Raw genomic sequence first — 16,457 nt, 5'->3', positions numbered from 1 at the left:
AATAGCTTCATAGACAAAGCAATTAAAATTACTCCATATATAAAGTTAATGATTAGCCTCTTGTTTAAAAAGTTGAGATGGAAGTGTTTATTGTAGAGTCATGAAAAGTGTAATAATAGTAAACCAGAGAAATAAAAGGAAAATAAGATCAAGAAGCAATGCTAAGAGGAATAAAAATAAAACCTTGCAGAAATGTGTGTAAAGCACCCAAAAGGTTAATTATTGAAAACCTTCAAAAGAATAATTGACCCCAGCGCCACAGCACACACCTGTAGTCAAAGCCACTGGGGAGGCTTAGGCAGGAGGATCCCAAGTTCAAGGCTGGCCTGGGCATAAATGATTCCTTATCTTGAAATAAGATATATAAAAGGCCGGGGGTGTAGCTCAGTGGTAGAGCTCCTGGGTTTAATTCCCAGTCCTGGGATGGGGGTTGTGGGTGGGGGGGTAGAAATTGACACGAGAAACTATCTGCATACTCATTTGAATGGCTATCATTAAAAAAAAAAAAAAAAACTGACAAAACAAGTCTTGGCGAGAATGTGGAGAGATTTGAACCCTTCTATACCTGCAGTGAGAATGTAAAATGGTGTAGCCACTTGGGTAAACAGTTTGCAAGTTCCTCAAATATATGACCCAGTATTTCTTTGATTAGGTATATATACATATTTAAGAAAATTTAAAACATGCTTATACAAAATTTACACAGCAGTGTTCATAGCAGCATTATTCATAATAGCCAAAAAGTGAAAAAAAGAAATCCAAATGTCCACTGATTTAAGAACCAATAAACAAAACATGTCACATCCACACAGTGGAATATTATTCAGCTATAAAAAGGAATGAAATTCTGATACAAATTATAGCAGGGATAAATCTTAAAGACAGTGTGCTAGGTGAAATAAGTCATCCACAAAAAAAAAAAAAAAAAAAAAAGTTGGAGGCTGGGGTTGTAGTTCAGTGGTAGAACCTGTGTTTGCTATGTGTGAGGTTCTGGGGTCAGTTCCTAGCTCAAAACGAAAACAAAAACATCTACACATTTTATGACTCCCTTTAAGTGAAAAGTCCAGAATATCCATAGAGATGTAAGACAAATCAGTGGTGAACAGGGGCTGAGATGGCGGAATGAGGAATGACTCCTTAGGGTGACAAAATGTTCTGGAATTACACAGTGGTTTCAGTAGCACAATTCTGCATTGGTTCCTTTTATAAAAGAGTGAACTTTTATAGGCGTGGTGGCACACGCTTATAATTCCATCTACGTAGGAAGCTGAAGTAAGGACATCACCAGTTTGAGGCCAGTCTGGGAAACTTAGAAAGACCCCTGTTTCAAAATAGAAAATAAAGAAGGCTGAGGATGTAGCTCAGTGATAAACCGCCCTGGGTCCCACCCCCAGTCGCATATGAGTGCAAGAGGGAATTTGATGATAGGTGAATTGAAAGGGTAAAGTTTCTAAGCTGGAAAGCTTGAATGTAAAAGATTAGGTATTATTAAGTTCCTCTGTTACACCCAGATTCCTGAGGTAGTTAAGACAACACCCTAATGGCCATTTAGCCTAGGGCCCTGTGCAGTTTGTCACAGGGCCCGAACCAATCAGTTTGAATGTGTACCCCGCTTAGGAGTGACCAATCACCCCCGCCCGGCCGGTTCCCACCAGTGAATGTGCTAATCACGTCTTAGAGTTGTTGTTCAATTTTCCCGCGCCTCATGATGATTTGTTCTGATGTATGCGAAGCCTCCCGCCCTCCCCAAAAAGTGTACTTAAGCTCTGTTTGAACCTCTGCTCGGGTTCCGGGCTGCTCTCCCTTCTTGAGTGAGCACGGAGCCCCAGCGCGCTGGAATGGATCCCCAATAAATCCCCTTTTGCCAATTGCATGGAGCCAGTCTCTTGTGTGGTCTCTTTCTCCGACGTTCCGCAGGACCCTTACAGAATGATGTCTCAATTTTTAAAAGCCTCTCAAAACAAATTAAATAAGTAAGTAAGAGATTTGAATATTCAGATTGCTACATAATTGAAGTGGGCAAGGCCTACGAGTGGTTAGCAGATGAGCTATTGTCATCACTTGGCTTGTTTCGCTGCAGAGGCCCTTGGACACAACGACCCTCTTTAGTACAGACAGCTACCACCTTCAAGAGGCCAACAGAGCAAAAAACGAAGGTAACAAAAACACAATTCAAGGTGGACATGGTGGCACCTGCCTGTAATCCCAGCTACCCAGGAGACTGAGGCAGGAGGATCTCAAGTTCAAGGCCAGCTTTTGGCAACTTAGTGAGACAATGGCCCCTGTCTCAAAATAAAAACTAAAAGGGCCTGGGGACGGAGTTCAGTGGTAGAGTGCCCCTGGGTTCAATCCCCCAGCACCACAAAACTAAACATCAGCCCCACAACTCAGAGTGAAAACAGAAGCATCAACGTCGGCATGATCCTGGACCTATTTGCCTTTTGTTAATCTTCATGATTTAAAATATTCTCACTAAAGGTCCATCTAGTTTAAAATTAAACCCAGTCTATTATAACCAAGCAAATAACACCTCAGGAAGCATCCAGAAGGATACACAGCTGCTCAGGTTCTCCAGTACACAATGCCTGGATATCTGGAGTGGGGGTGGACACTGCTGGCTTTGCCAACATTCATGGCCAAATTCCACGACTGCAACCCCTCAGTTCCCTCAACCCTCCCTGCTGTAGATCTCTGACCCCCTGGCCTGTCCTCCACAGGCCTGCCTGCCTGGCGGCCACCTCGTCCTGTCTCAGCTCTGAGATCCCTCCTCCTCCGTGCTCCCGGGAAGCTTCCTGGTTGTCAGCTCAGCATCCAGCCATAAGGGATTCAAAGATGTTTAGGATGATTCTGGAACCTCCCTCTCTGCTCCCAAGGTTGAGATGTGCAGGTCCCAGAGAGGTTCTCAGGATCCGAAAGAGCATCTTGGTTTAGAAGAGCCCTTTCTCTGCCCTGGGATTTTTCTTCCTTCCCCCTACTTGAGCCAAAGACAAATGAGGCAGAATCTGGGCACACACACCCCACGCTTGGTGTCCTCCCTCCCCTGGTCTGTTAGCCACAATCCCCTGGGCTGGGAAGAGTCACGTTCTCCCCCTTCATCATTAAAATGGAAGATAAAGACCCTCCCTAGCTCATGTCTATAATCGACAAGATCCCAGGATCTCTCTTAAGGCCGTCTGGCTTCCCGGCAGGAGTCAGGCCACACCATCTCAATTCCACCTCAGTTGAAGTGCCCTTCCTTTGCCCACCCCCACTCAATCACATGAGCCTTCTGCCAGGTTCCCAGCTGCTGGCACATCCTGGCCCTCCCGCACAGCCCTGGGACTGAGCTCTTCCCTCACAGAAACACAAGGGGGCAGCAGCAGCACTTGGGCGTGAAGGTGATGGGCCTCCTCAAAGAAAAAGCCAAAGAGAGACTTTGGAACGCCAGGAAGGGAAGGAGGAAACAAAAAAAGGGAAAGAATGGTATGGAAAGAGCCATCTCCGCCCTGATTTCAGGCAAAGCCTGGGCTTATTCTACCCAGTGCCTTGTGAGGGAGCAGGTCTGAAGCCGAGGAGGAGCAAGAGGCCCTTGGAGGCTGAGGCTTAGCCTGAGAGCTGAGCAGAGCCGACCCAGGGAAGGGCCTCCCGCTCCCAGTTCTCACCACACCCACACTCCTTTCCCGACCCCAGGCTGCGGCCTGCGTCCCTTCCTGTGGGATGTTGTGTTTGCCTGCCTTCGGAGAGTCCCTCTCCTGAGCCTCCTTCCCAGGAGCCACGCCTTACCCAGCCCCAAGCCAGCCCACAGTCCACTTTCCTTCTAGAAGATTTACTACCAGGAAACAAGATTGTGTGGCAACAAAAATGAGCAAAGAGGGAATTACCATGATAAGGACTCTCTTTTACAGCTCTTACAGGCGACCTCTAGTTCCTCTTTTCTTTTTAAAACTAGATTGGATTGCAATCCAGACAGCAAAAGTGACCAAACAGGCAGGTTCCCCGAGGTCTGAGGGGATTCCTGAAGCTGAGGACGTTCATTGTGAAGATGGGGAAGGGTTGGTCACTCCGAGAGAGCTCAGACATGCCCCTCCTCTCCTTTCTGACTGAAACTTCATGGACCGTGCTTCCAGACAGGGCTGACCTGGACGAGAGCTCCAGGTACTGCAGGTGCCTCTTGGTCTCCTATGGGCAATCTGCATCCTGGAGACCATCACCCGCTGGGTGGGTGCCCTCAGACTCCTCTTCCTGCTTCCTCCCTGGGGCAGGAAGGAGAAGCAGGGCTGGTTTTCAGCCTGGGTGTTCAGATTGCTACTTTTTAGGGGGCAGTTACTTTTCCCAAGCTCAAGAAACCCCCTCTTCCAACCCCCAACAGCATTTTGCAGACTGCTGCTTTCTAGAAGACTATTTTATAACTCATCTCAGAGCTAAACAGAATTCTTTGCTGTAGGACATGGGGCATGGGCATTTCCTAGAGGGACAGAAAGAATGGAGCCCCTCATGAACTGTTAAACCTGAGAGTCTCCTCTCTCCTCTTGGGGGGCGGGGCGGGTGCTGGCTTCTGAAGGAAGCTCCTGTTTGATCCTACCTAAGCAGCTTTGGGTCCCCCCCCCCCCCGCCCCCAGTGATACCCAGGGCTAGTTTCATGATGGAATCTAGCAGGACGCCAAGGACGTTTCCCTGAAATGAACCCAGTTCCACCTGGTTGTGCTAAGCAGTGAGCAAGAGTGGGCATATGTGTCCACTTGTTGGCAGTCTGTCCTGCTTAGTTCTTTGTATCTTGGCCAGGCTGCATATGCCTCCTCTGCTGACTTGGGGACCACTGTTTAAAGTCTCCCTGAAGCCTACTAAGCATGACTTCCTAAAAGTTGCTGGATCCAAGTAGTGCAGATTCCAGTCAATGCAGCTCTTGAATCACCTCCTTGTGTGGCTGCCCGTGCAGGAGTCACATCAGGTTAGTGTGAACAAATGGCAACTTTGTTAATATTCTTGGCTTCAATGCGTTAACACATACATACATTTTATGATTTCTAGTAGCATGGAAGACCATTGAATTGAAATTAGTTAAAAGCAACACATGCATCATAGTTGTATTTTTTCCCCCAAATGACACATCTTTTTAATTTCTCTCCATATTTTGTTTTTGCAGTTTTTAAATGGCAAAAAACCAAGTGCTGATTTATATACCGAAAACAGGCTCTCGAGTAAATTAGGAAATGGAGTTTGAATTCCTGAACTTATTTATTTTCCCTTCTAGCTAATGTTGCTGGTTATTCTAAATCTGAGTGCAGATGCTAAGAAAGAAAAAGGGAGGCCCTCCTGGGGGGCATTTATCACCTGTGAATTTCCAGGAGAAGTTGTGCCTGGAATCTCTGAAGTTGTTCTTCCTCCAGGCAGATGGACTTTTGCTAAGGTGACTTTGGAGTCAAGTTGTTTTGCAGGTTCAGAAGGGAAAACCCTGCCTGCTATGCTGGGTCCACTGGCCGCCTGCAAAGTCCTAGGGTCTGCCCCACCCTCCCCTCAGAGCAGGTTCCACCGGAAAAAAGAACAGAACAAACAAACAAACAACCCCCCCCCCACACACACACACAAATGGTTTAATTAAAAGAGTTCCTGCTTCTTATTTCCTGAGTGAAACAAGGAGACAGTGTCCCTGCTAAAATGTCAATAATGGAAATCAGTCCTCTCCAGGCAGGTGGGTGAGGGAAATCGCTCTTCCAAGAGTTGTTGGCCTTTCAAGTACACTACTTGGAGCTGAGACTCTTCTGTGTGTGCTGTTGAAGTTGATTCCAGCCAAGTGGTATGGATTCCTAGTATTTATTTAAAAGAAACCCCAAAAGACGTGCTTAAATGGAGTTCAAACCAAACAAACTTCCCACTCTCTACCCTGCCACCATTTGTTCAGCCTTCTCTGGGCTTTGTTAGGATTTTTAAAGATTGACACCGCCCCTTAATAAATGCCCTCCTGTACCAGCTGGTCTCAGTTTGGCAGCGGACGTGCTGAAATGCCAAAGCGAAGGCTGAAGTCAGCTCTGGGTTGAAGCAGCAGCTTCCTGAGAAATATTAACTTACTGGTTTCCTCCTCGGGTTTCAGACCAGTTCAAGTCACCTTTTGAAGAACAACCTGTCCACTTTTTCTACCTGAAGGAGAAGGAGGCCCCTACCAACAGCTCACGTGATACACTACGGCAGCAATGCCCAGGGCTGTTCCGCTGGCCCAGGGAGAGCTGCCTGAGGTCAGGGCTGTGCTGAGCATTTAGAAGGCAGAGTGTGTGGGAGACAGCTAGGACTGGTTCCCACACTCCCCTGAAGGGGATGCTGAGTACCAAGGCCATACATCCAGCAAGTTGTGCAAAGGGGCAGAAGGGAAGTCCTGCTTATACCTGCCCACTTGTCTTACCCACTTCCACACCTGCTAACTTGGACTTCTAGGTCATGGGAGGAGCCCTAAGACCTTCTGAAACTGTCCAGGATTTGGTTTCTCCAGGCTCTTCGGAATATTCAGGGAGGAAGGCCAAGGAGTATTCAAAAGGTCTTTGCCTTTAAAAAGCCCCCTTGTTGCCAGAGCTGACAACCAGGAAGGAAAGGCTGAGATTAGCTGGCAGAAGGCCACCTGGGGAAAGGTGGGCAGGGCCATAGGACCAGACATGGAGGGGTCTGATTCTACCTAGGATCTGGTTTCTAGAATAAGCTAGTTTCATCCGTCATTGATTTTTACTTCCCTGAATGGTGCCATCTCATTGCTTTCTCATAGTCACTTCCCCCGGAGACCTCCAGTGTCCCAGAACACACAGCATCTGGATTTCCAGGCAACATTAGGGAATACTCACTAGAGAAGCCCAGCCCTAGACATGGTGTGAGCAGAGGAGCAGATGGGGAATCCTGCAAGCAGAAAACTTACACCATAGCAAAAGAAAGCAGGAACAACCCTCCATCAATACACCCATTTGCACAACAAGATACAAAGAGAATCATTTTTTAAAAAAAGACCAAATGACATAACTGAGAATACTTGTTGGCCCGCCCTGGTCCTGAAGTGCCTGGATGACTAGCTAAATTTTTACCCCACCCTAATCTTGTTTGTCTTTGAGGACAGAATTCTAAAGCCCAGAAGTTCCTCCTCAGGTGCACTAGCTGAGACTGGTGGGGTCTAAGGTGGCTGCCAGAGTGACCTCCAGATGACCTCTAATTTCACTATCACAATAAACATGAATACTCCTCCCCCTCATTTCTCTAACCTTATGTCTATAACCTCCTGAGCCTCGAGGAGTGGGAAGTGGAATTGTGAGTTGGTCTCCCACTTCTATTCTTGGCCCCAAACAAAAGTCTCCACTCCTCAAGTGCTCTGTGAATTCCACAGGGAGTTCCAATTTCAAGAGGGAAAAAGACCAAGTTTGAAGTTTTTGAGATGAAAATTTGGTAACATATTCACAGAGCTATTGCAAGCATGTGTGTAAAGGCTTTGATAAACAAATCTCCCTTTAAGGCATGTCATTATATGCATAACTCATGCAGACAGATGTACCAATAAACATTGAGCTATGAACAATTTTAAAAAGCACATCTTTCAACAATTTAATAAGTATGTGTTGCCTATTCTTTCAAGGCACTAGGTGGCTGTATGGGGGGGATGTTGCTAGGGATCAAACTCAGGGTCTCACACATGCTGAACACATATTCTACATCTGAGTTACACCCCAGCCCTTGTATTTTTTTTTTATTAAAGTATTATGGCTAAATCAAACCAAATAATCCTATGTCCATAATTTTAATGTTCAGTATTGGTTTTTGTTTTCAAGGTACTGGGGATCAAACCCAGGACTTTGTGCATGCCAGGCAAGTGTTCTACCACAGAGCCATAAACCCAGCCCTGTTTTTTAGGTTTTTAAGTTTGGGGTGAAGTCGAGCCTTTACACACAAGCATAAAACTCATAAGCCATAAAGGAAAAGTCTACAGATTTAATAATAATAATAATAATAATAATAATAATAATACTCATGTATATCAACAAAAAATGAAGTAATAAGCAAAATCAGATTAAAAGAAGATATAGGGAGAAAATATTATATTATATTACATATAAGACATTAGGTTAATTGTTGTACTATTCAAAAATATGTTATAAATCTAAGAAAAAGACAAAAACAAAAAAAGTAGGAAGAAAACATAGGGGACAGGAATAGGGAATTCATATGAAAAATAAAGGTCCCAAAATATGTAAAAAGATATTCAATCTACTAAAGTAATAAAGATCCAAAATATAGCATTTTTCTCTTTATATTGATTTTAAAACCGTGAACTTTTATATAATGTGAGTGGGCATATAAAATGGTAAAGAATTATTCTTTCTTTCTCTGTTTATTTATTTTTTTTCTTTTGGAAAGCACTTTAAAATTTATGCCACGCTTACCCGGTAACCTAGCAAGTCCATATTTAGAATCTGAATCTACACTAATATTTAAACATGTCCCACTGATATATACAGAAGAGGAATGATAAAATAATTTCTGATACATCAGTTCAATAAATATTATGTGCCCATTTAGAAGAATAGAGTGTCACCATAAATACTGATCTGAAAAATCCTATGATATGTTGTTAAATGAAAGAAGCAAGTTTCTTAATAATATATACATATAAACTGTTTCCATTTATTCAAAAAAAAAAGTTCTTGAAGTTAGATAGGCAAATAGACAAATAAGTGTTACAGGATCACTGTACGAAATGAAATGGTCCATACCGTACAAATTTCCCCATCTTATTTTGTGGTACAGAACTTTTCGAAAAATGACCTGCTCTAGGCTTTTCAGACATCATATGGCCCCACAGAAAAAGGGGCAATCCCTTCAAGGTCATGATCTGGGACATTCATCTTAGTATTCCCCATACCTAGCTCAGTGATTGTAAGTCAGTACTGTTCAGTAAGATCAGCAAGTGCTGTTGCAGAGGGTAGGCTCTGCATTTGCCCACACCCAGCGACAGAGGATAATGTTAGCTTGCTTCATCATGATTCAAGTTCAATTCGAGTCACACTTCCAGGGCCAAGCTGCAGAAAACGTCAGCGAAAGCAAAAGTGTTAGGGGGTAGGAACTCCCTCCACCCCAAGACTGGTTCTGGTTTCTCCTCAGCCTACAACCACCCACTCACACCTCAGTGGAAGGGGCTCTCCCACCTGCCTAGTAGCCTGCAGGATCCCAGTGATGAACCAGGTAAAGTTCAGAACTGAAAGACAGGGGGAAGCTAAAGGGGAGGGAAAGCAAGAGGGAGGAAACAGAGGAAAAGAGGGAAGAGAGTCATGTGGAAGCACAAAGAACTGACGGAGCAGTCAGGAAGAAACTCCCAGGACTACCTATTCCATGGAGAACCATTCACAGAAAGGCCGGGTGGCCTGGCCTTGTCTTTCAGATGCTCCTGCTGTCGCCTGCTCAAAGGTGACCTCAAATAGATGCCTCTTTCCTAAATGACTCAGTCACACATTCACGACACAAACTCCTCCAAGAAAATCTCTAAATTGGATCATGGAGCAAGTGGTTCACAAGAACACATCTTGCCCTGCTGACGGGTGTCTGGTGTCCTAAGGGTGTGTCTTTCTCCTCAGTCTGGTGCTGCATTAGCAAGAGCTAGTATTTGTCAAATTCTTACTAAATGCCATTATTCTCAGCTCTTTGTGAGTATCAACTCTTAATCTCATAATAGCCCAGGAGGTGTGTGTAAAGTAACAGCCCCATTTTACAATTGTGGAAGTTCGTATGTGGATCCTTTGCCCAGAATGACACAGCAAGTCAATTTGGAGCCTTTAGAGAGGCGTCCCACACTTCACGGTGCATTCAGATCACCTAGGCATCCTACCAGGAGGTCTAGGTATGGGGCCTGAGGGGCTGTGTTTCTACCAAGCTCCCTGATGCTCTGATTCCATAAACGACACTTGGAATTGCAAGACTCAGCCACTCAGCGCCCCCTTAGTTATAATTTCAGAGGCCGACAGAACCCAGGGCCTTGGGCACACTCAGCAAGTGCTTTACTTTTGAGCTACATCCCAGCCCAACTTCTCTACTTCAAAGGAGAGTTCTGAGGAGGATGGTTCTGGAATCTGCCCAGGCCTACTGTTTAATAAACATGGCAAAATCTTAGTAGAAAAAAGTCAACCACTGCTATTCTGGGCCACGCTCAGTGTCCAGGCCCAAGTCACAGGCATCTGTCAAATGCTCACTGGAGTTCTGCACTAGCAGTGGTGATTATGAGAGTCAAGGACACAGTCCTCTCACCATGGGGATTACAGTCCTCTGGAGGACAGAGCTGGAAAGAACAGGACCAATAATAGAGAAGGCCTCCCAAGGAAAGTGACATGTGAGCTGAGATGCAGCAGGTACCTGAGAGCTAGCCCAGGGAAGAAGGGGAAGACTTGAGCGAAGGCCCAGGAGTGAGTGAGATATTGAGGGATATTGAAGGAAGTGAATTGTGATTGACCTTTGGGTAGAAGGTGAAGGAAAGGGAAACTCCTCCTGAGAATTGCAGCGGAACCCCAGCTCACAGTGCGTCTTGAAGGCTCAACTTTCTTAACAGGACCAGTGGTCTAAGGGTGATACGAACCCCTGGGGAGCTCTAGTAGGAATGGGATAGGACAGAACTTATTGTTTGAGGAGCTCAGAGTCTGTACAGTAGAAATGGTGGGGGCTCAAGTTTTGAGACAGGATACCAATTAGGACACCGTTGCAATGATCTATGTGTAAAAATGACACTGACCTCAGCTGGGCTAGCCATGGGTTTGCAGAGAATTCAACACATTAGACATGAAGAGAGAGGAAAGAACTGAGAAAGCGAAATGAAGGATGAGAAACTATGAGTGAGAAAAAGGTAGCGTTAAAAGATAATTTTCCCCCCCAAAAAAGGTAAAATCATGACTCATAAGGATATAAAATGAACACATGTTAAAGATTTTATTTTGCTCATAAAGAAGGAGCCAGGCAGATGTTATATCTGGTTCAAGGGAGGAAATTGAAAAACAGACACATTTATAGATCAGGAATATTGAAATGAATGTGCAAGAGGAGGCAAAACTAGCTTTTTTCCACCGTGGGGAAGAGAATTCAATTGCACCTCTACAAGATAGGATAGAATTTGCACATCTATAGCTAAGAATTATTTGGCATCCTAATAGGCACGTGCAATCTCAGGGTCACACAACAGCTTCCATAGAATCAGCTCCTCCACACATTGCATAGTTTTCCGTCCTGCAGGGAATACAGGAAGAGAGCCCTAAGGGGCTGAAGGAGAAGAGGATGACAAACTGACTTGGTCACATTTGCCTAGAGAACACTTCTACCTGATGGAAGCTGGGTCTGTTATGATGTCAAGGACAAAGTGCCCTGGACTCAGTGGCTTCAATTTTTTTTTTTTTTGGGGGGGGAGGGTTGTGGTAGCTCAGGGGCACTCAACCATTGAGTACATCTCCAGCCCTATTTTGTATTTCATTTAGAGACAGGTTCTCACTGAGTTGCTTAGCACCACTTCACTTTTGCTGAGGCTGGCTTTGAACTTTGAACTTTTGTCCTGCCTCAGACTCCCGAGCCTCAGGGATTACAGATGTGCGCCAGGCCAGTGGCTTCAATTTTAGGAGAAGCTTTGCTTTAATAACCTTTCCCTGCCCTCAGCCTCATTTGACATTTATTGAGCAACATTTCTACAGAAGGTCTGTACCCAGTGCTGTGGTGTATTCCAAACAGATCTGGTCTGGAAGAAACTTTCAGTGTGGCTGTTGCAAATTGGGAAACAATTTTCCTTAGAAAAAGAGTGGCACACACACACACAGAGATACACACACGCAAAGAATGTTGCCGATGTGATCACTTTTCCAGTACAATAATGGTGTACTCAAAACTATAAAATGCAAACTCAAAACTATAAAACTATAAAATGTCTTCCATTTGTTTGCTTGAAGCAAAAGACATATAAAATTATTAGCCAGGCGTCATGGCGCACATCTGTAATCCAAGCGACTCAGGAGGCTGAGGCAGGAGGATTGCAAGTTTGAGCCTCAGCAATTTAAGGAGACCCTGTCTCAAAAATTTTTAAAAAGGGCTGGGGATATAGCTCAATGGTAAAGCACTCCTGGATTCAATCCCCAGTACCACCAAAAAATAATTAAGTAAATTGTGTGTGTGTGTGTGTGTGTGTGTGTATGTATATGTATATATATATATATAATTGTCTTTATGACTTCCATGTATTTGTAAACAAGATTGAAGTTGCCCCAAACATGATAGATCATATGTTTGCTAAGTACATGATGTTGTTTTAATAGCATATATTAAAATTTTAACAAAGTAAAGCAATATGGTGTTCAAGTACTAATTAAATATAAAGCAGGAATCATCTGTGCAGATTCCAATAGGAATTCTGTGTTTCTCTGCCTCTGCGCCTCTCTACTGCTTACTGCAAGTGACAGCTGATTCTTACCTACTGGCAGAGTCCCACTGGCAGAGAAGGAAGCTCATATATAGAGAGATTTGGATCCTTCTGTGTTGTCCTGATAGGTTCTGGGCCCTGAATCTTGCCACATAAAACTGGGTTCAGAGGGACTGGAGTTCAAGGTCTGTATACAAGACCCTCCTTGCTCTGGCCAGTTCCCTTCATTCAGCTAAGTCCAGAGATGAGGACCCTGCTCCCTGCTGATGCAGTTCTCTGATGTCAGCTGCCAATCCTGCTGGACTTTGAGTATTGCCTCCCCTTTCTCCTCCGTCATGCTCTATCTGCCTGGTGGAACATCCTGACCTCTGGGGTTAGGCCCAGTTACCACTTACCCCACACTGAGTGCCCTCCGGGACCTTTGTTGTGTCCTTCAGTTGCTCTGCCTTGGACATCACACCAAACCTCAACTGGACACCAGTGCAGTGGCCTGGTTTACCCAGGCTATATTGAGGTTCCCTGGCTATATTGTTATTATTGGTAAAATCCAATTAATGCAGTACTGTTGCATACTGTCTATATTTTCCATCAAACTGTAAATCTGCCTTTATATATATATATAGAGAGAGATTCATATACTATGGAAACATCAAGGGATGTTGAAAGCCTCTGGTTCAAGTTTGTTTTTCCCTTACCCAGTCCCCTCTGACAAACAGAAATCTTCATCTCCAGGAACTGTGGTATATGGTCTGTTTCCCTTTCCACCTCCATTCTGGAAATCATGGCTCTCTCATGTATCTCCAGGAGTAACCAGGTTGCTGGGTTTGTCTCTCTCATTTGTGCTACATAGAAAATATATTGGTTAGTTTCCTGGAAATCATTTTAGAGTAAATGTTCACCTTTCTATACAACTAAAACCCACTGCTCCCCTTGTGTGTACAGGTGTATGGATCTAAGTACACCTGCAGGTGCTTATTGACTGCTTACTGAAATAACTTACAGTGAGGGTGTAAGTTATCGCCCCTTGGTCTTCCCTTCTATAATAATAGCAAGTGACACTCACTGAGCACAGATGACTTGTGGGACACTGTGTGTTTTCTATGTACTCTGTTTCAATCCACTGAACAGTTCATGAAGTAGGCCCTCTGAAGAGCCCTAACTGTTGTACAAGAAACCTGAGGCTCAGAGAGAGAATGCAATTCACAAGCTTCACAATTAGTATGTGATAGAATCCAAGTCTACTGACTCTGAGTTTTAAAACATCAACAACATCTTTGCACCCCAGTCCCTTGCACCCAGAGGGCCCTCACTATCTCTCTGTCAGGTGAATGAATGCTTAATACCTCCCTTATTTAGGATTTGTTATGGTTTAGATCTAGAATGTTCCCCAAAGGCTCGTGTATGAAAAACTTTGTTCCCGGGCTAGGGTTGTGGCTCAGTGGTAGAGTGCTTGCCTAGCATGCATGAGGCACTGGGTTCAATTCTCAGCACCACATAAAAATAAAATAAAGATATTGTGTCTACCGAAAACTAAAAAGCAATATTAAAAAACAAAAACCACTTTGTTCCCAATACAGCTATGTTCAGAGTTGGGGCTCTTTAGAAGTGATTGAATATTGAGGGCTCTGAACTTATCAATGGATCCATTGATGGCATCAGAGCTGATGGCATTATTGGGAAATAGTGGGAACTATAGGAGACGGGACCTACTTGAAGGGAGTATGCCCTTGACCTGCCTATACTCCCATACTTGGCTTCCTGGCCACCACAAGGTAAGCAGCTGTGTTCTACCATGGCCTCTCCTCTCCCCCATTATATTTGCCTCACCACAACCTTACAGTGATATAGTCAAGTGACTTTGGACTAAAACCTCTGATACCATGAGCCAAATAAATCTTTCATCCTTTAAGTTGTTTTTCTCAGGTACTTTGTCATAGCAATAAAAAGTTGACAAACACAGGATTCAACAACAGCTAACACAGATTATGTAACTAGCTTGAACCAGCCACTGTGCTTTCACATGACAAAATCAGCTGATGGTTTATTTGATAACCTCCATAACAGACATTAGAAACAATCATGACGTGGTAGAACCAAACCTAGATCACACTCTTTTTTTTTTCATTAAGCTTTACACTGACTCTTATTTTATCAATCATGATGACTCAATCATCTGTTTTGGCTTAGAGAGGGAGTGAGAAAGATAAAGTTGAAGAAAGGATTCATCTCCCCTCCAACCCCTGAGTGAATGCTTGGGTTTGTCTGCTCTGCACCCCTTTAATGTAACTGAAGAAAACCGGGAAAAAAAAGAGTCCAAAAGGACATGTAGCAACCCCTGGGATGCTGAACCCAGAAGTAATTAAATTCAGGCTTTGGGGTGCCAAAAAAAGAAGTCATATTTCTTCCTCAGGTAATACAAATGTCCTCCCATTGTCAAAGCAGAGGGTTATCATGAGTCACACCAAGGAGTGTGGCCACCACAGAAGATCTCAGGTTACTGGGAACCTCAGACACCCAAGGTCATGGTCACGCTCTGGCTTTGAAGCCAACCCCAGCTGGATTCAGATTCCAAATCCACCACCTACTAACCACATGACTTTGAAGGATGACACCCACCAGTGAGATCCATCTAAAAAGTGCTAAGCAGAGTTTCTCAGCTTTCAATGCAGAGCAGCTGTTATGTTTATTATTACGGTTACTAACTAATAAACCATTTCAAAAGCATTTTGAGGAGAAAAAAACCTCCTGTGGCAGTCACCTCATGAAGAGCCATATTCAGAGTGCACTTTACACACCTGCAGGAGCAAGCAGAAAAAGGTCTAAAACCAGGAAAAGGGCATTCTCACCTGGATGTCCTACCATCTGTCAATGTGGTGCCACCAACCATCCAAAGGAAAATACCTCCAGACCTGGAGGAGGAACAAATTCTGGGCCAAAACTCTTTCTCTGTTGACACTTAAAGGTAAAGCCACTTCCTTATTAAAAAGGAATTGGTATTTACAACATAATTTCTTTTTTGTTTTGATTTTTTTTTTCCATGAGATGGGGTTTCATGTTGCTTGATCTAGTCTTGAACTTGTAGACTCCAGTGATCCTTCCACCTCAGCCTCGCGAGTGCCGAGAGATCTCATTCTGTCTCTCATAGTTCATCCCATGCAAAACAAGGCTGGTAAATAATCAGCACTAGAGAGTGTGGTTTTAGTCGATTCTGAATTATGTGTTTGTAGAAGACCTGAAGTTAATACATCCCTCCCTCCAGGTGGGTGTTGATGCAGCCAGAGATCCACCCAGGGAGTCAAGGCCCCCGGAGCAGAATGGAAAAGCCAGTTCAGCTTATTTCTGACCGAGAGTGAGACAAGTTAGGCAGTCACAGGAGAAAGGTCACCTAAAGTGAGATTCACTGAGCAGTCAGGGCATAAATCAAAGGGCAAGAGTCATTTTGTGTCCCTCCCTCTCCCTGGTTCCCATAGCCAAGCAACAGCAAGTCCTGTCAATTGTCCCATCAGGAGGGAACTGGGTTTCCTTCCCTGTGTTTCCACCAGTGTTGCATTTTGGGGGTGCACACCTTTCTTCTCTTTGCCTCCTCAGATCAACGCCCCATTCAGCAGCTAGTGTGATCTTAAACCTAACTCACTCCAGGCATGGCAGGCCTTGCTTTAACGCTTCCAAAGCTAAAGTCCAAGATCCTTGAAGCCTCGTGGCCTGTTATCCTTTGGGGGCACTCTCCTCCTCTTTCATTTCTGAAGACAGGCCATTCCCTCTGAGGGTCTCCACACAGTCCCTTTCCTCTCCTTGGAATTTTTTCCTTCTAAGACCCAACCTATCCCCAAAGTTACTTTATTTTTTATATTTTAATTTTTCTTTTTTTTTTTGTACCGGGATTGAACTCAGGGGCACTTGACCACTGAGCCACATCCCTAGCTCGATTTTGTATTTTATTTAGAGACAGGGTCTCACTGAGTTGCTTAGCACCTCACCATTGCTGAGGCTGGCTTTGAACTTGCAATTCTCCTGCCTCAGCCCCCTGAACCACTGGAATAACAGTCATGCGCCACTGTGCCTCGTTCCAAAGTTACTT

At 44.4% G+C, this 16,457-nt stretch overlaps 1 long non-coding RNA gene across 8 annotated transcripts in view; it reads right to left on the bottom strand.

The window, feature by feature from the left end:
• The window catches only part of LOC120885379 (uncharacterized), a 92,209-nt gene extending 76,460 nt beyond the window's left edge, over positions 1–15,749 (bottom strand). For 4 of the 8 annotated variants that reach the window (XR_013429515.1, XR_013429517.1, XR_013429520.1 and 1 more), the window contains exons 1-2: positions 15,226–15,749; positions 13,075–13,221 (exon numbers count right to left, since the gene is read on the bottom strand). This is a non-coding gene — a long non-coding RNA (uncharacterized LOC120885379). Of the gene's footprint in view, positions 1–10,887; positions 11,206–13,074; positions 13,222–15,225 lie in introns of those variants that run through there. The other 4 variants (XR_013429518.1, XR_013429522.1, XR_013429521.1 and 1 more) reach the window with 2 other exon arrangements.
• Positions 15,750–16,457: the final 708 nt, after the last annotated feature.

This window comes from Ictidomys tridecemlineatus, chromosome 13, assembly GCF_052094955.1.
Source record: "Ictidomys tridecemlineatus isolate mIctTri1 chromosome 13, mIctTri1.hap1, whole genome shotgun sequence".
NCBI lineage: Eukaryota > Metazoa > Chordata > Mammalia > Rodentia > Sciuridae > Ictidomys > Ictidomys tridecemlineatus.
Note: the sequence above shows the minus strand (reverse complement) of the source record. Positions and strands in the feature narration are given on the sequence as shown.